Below are 2,794 nucleotides of genomic sequence, written 5' to 3'. Positions count from 1 at the left end.
GACTAGACGGACCTTTGTTGGCAAAGTAATGCTATCTATGTTGGTCATAACTTTTCTTCCAAGGAGTAAGTGTCTTAATTTCATGGCTGCAGTCCCCATCTGCAGTGATTTTGGAGCCCCAAAAGATAAAGTCTGCCACTGTTTCCACTGTTTCCCCATCTATTTCCCATGAAGTGATGGGAAATTACTTTTTTGTCCTACTCCCACCAAATCTCATCTTAATATGCTTACCATAGGTGTGCCCTTGGACATCTTCCTTGTCAAGTTGGCCCAATAGTATAACAGCAATAGGCTGAAACCACCCAAATGCCCATCAGCCGGTCCCTGTTTGAAGTTATAGTGACGCATCCGCACTGTAATACTAAGGGAATTGAGAGCCCGCCTCCTAATTTGCTTTAGAAATGGTTACCTCTGGGTAAAGAACAAGCTGCCAGGGAAAGGGGTGGAAGCTTCACTCCTCTGAATATTCTTGCAATATCGATTCGACTTGAGAGTTTACATATTTGTAAACCAAAAGCAATGTCAAAAAACAAACAAACCCTAACCATCCAGTTGGAAGTTAACCACACAGAAAGGAACTATTTCAAGTGACTTTAAAACAGAAAAAAGTGCCTATATAATCCCTTGCCCTAAGGACAGAAGAGTGCAGAAACTCTTAAATAAATAATAAATTAGTATATTTTCACTAATCCTATCCTTGCTGATAGTGTCTGCATTGTGATGCTGAGACTATCCTGTTTGTGTTGTGAGATGAAGCAAAGAAGTTATTTGACATGGTTGAGAAATGCGGTTTTCTGCATGGGAGAAAGGAGATGCAAATATAGGATGGGTAAGGTTAAAGAAAAAGAAAAATTCCCTTGGGAATTCCCTGGCAATCCAGTGGTTAGTGCTTTCACTGCTGAAGGCATGCGTTCAATCCCTGGTCGAGGAACTAAGATCTTGCAAGCCGTGTGGCACAGCCAAAAACTAAAGAAAAGAAATCCGGTAGTCCTGATCTTGAATTGGGCTTCCCATTGGCTCAGTGGTAAAGAATCCGCCTGCTAATGCAGGAGTCACAGATCTGATCCCTGGGTCAGGAAGATCCCCTAGAGAAGGAAACGGCAACACACTCCAGTATTCTTACCTGGAAAATCCCATGAACTGAGGGACCCAGTCCATGGGGTCGTAAAAGAATCAGACACAATTTAGTGACTAAACAACTTCAGCTGCTGCTGCTGCTAAGTCACTTCAGTCGTGTCCAACTCTTGTGCGATCCCGTAGATGGCAGCCCACCAGGCTCCACCGTCCCTGGGATTCTCCAGGCAAGAACACTGGAGTGGGGACTTCCCCGGTAGTCAGGTGGTTAAAACTTGGTGCTCCTAACGCAGTGGGCACAGGTTCAGTCCCCAGTCAGGGAACTAAGATCTCACATGCCAAAACAATAAAAATTAAAAAAAAAAAAACACACCGAAGTGGGTTCCCATTTCCTTCTCCAATGCATGAAAGTGAAAAGTCAAAGTGAAGTCGCTCAGTCGTGTCCGACTCAGCGACCTCATGGACTGCAGCCCACCAGGCTCCTCCGTCCATGGGATTTTCCAGGCAAGAGTACTGGAGTGGGGTACCATTGCCTTCTCCGAACAACTCTCAGACTGGATGCTAAATACCTTTTCCCACTAAAGAGAATTGAGGTTCCTTTGAGAAATGGTTGATTACAATGAGAGTTGGCAGGGAATATGGACATATACACAATATAAGCTGGTGGGGCTGTGTCAGAGATTCAGTAGCCAACTTGGAGAAGCCCCTATAAATACAGGCCACTTTTAGCATCGATGAGGGTAACTGCAACAAATACAGAGTAGTTCCCCTCCATCCTACCCCCAATCTGCAGTTTTCACTTTCTGAGGTTTCAGTCACCCATGGTCAGCCTTGGTCCAAAAGTACTCAATGGAAAATCCCAGAAACAATTCATAAGTTCTAAATTGTACACTGTCCTGAGTAGCATGATAAAATTTTGCTCAGTTCTGCCCAGGACATATCCCTTTGTCCAGCTTTTCCATGCTGTATATGCTACCTGCCCTTTTGTCCAACTGGGTCATTAAATCTAATTTCAGGCCATCCACTGAGGGGTCCTGGAATGTATCCCTCATTGATTAGGTGAGAGTACTGTACACATTAAATATGTTCAAATCCATGAGTTCATAATGGTATATAAAAAAACAAACTCATTGATCTCTTTGGAGGAATGTTAGGGAAAACCTCATTATTTCAAAACTGGCAAAAGGGAAAAAATGAAGCATTTCTCTGCCTTTCCTCCATGAAATATTTTGCTTTATAATAGTATTACAGCCAATATAAGGTGTTACCATTTTACAACCCTTAATGAAATAGATCTAGGCAATGACCAGTCATAAATGCCAACATTACCAAAAATAGAAAGAAAACACAAAAAGGAACAACCAGGAATTCTGAGCCTCCTGATAGAAAACACTTCACCTCCTATGAAGTAGTCGTACCAAAAAATTGAACCTGAAATGGATGAGCCTCCAGAGCAGCATTGCCCACTAGAAATACAATGTGAGTCAAATGTGTAATTTAAAATATTCTAGTACCTACATTTTTTTAGAGGTGTTTTGGGTTATTTCTTTTTTGTCAGTTCAGTTAAGTTTAGTCACTCAGCCGTGTCCAACTCTGCGACCCCATGAACCGCCTCCCTGTCCATCACCAACTCCCGGAGTCCACCCAAACTCATGTCCATTGAGTCGGTGATGCCATCCAACCATCTCATCCTCTGTCGTCCCCTTCTCCTCCCACCTGC

This window comes from Bison bison, unplaced genomic scaffold, assembly GCF_000754665.1.
Source record: "Bison bison bison isolate TAMUID 2011002044 unplaced genomic scaffold, Bison_UMD1.0 scf7180017850846, whole genome shotgun sequence".
Lineage (NCBI taxonomy): Eukaryota > Metazoa > Chordata > Mammalia > Artiodactyla > Bovidae > Bison > Bison bison.
Note: the sequence above shows the minus strand (reverse complement) of the source record.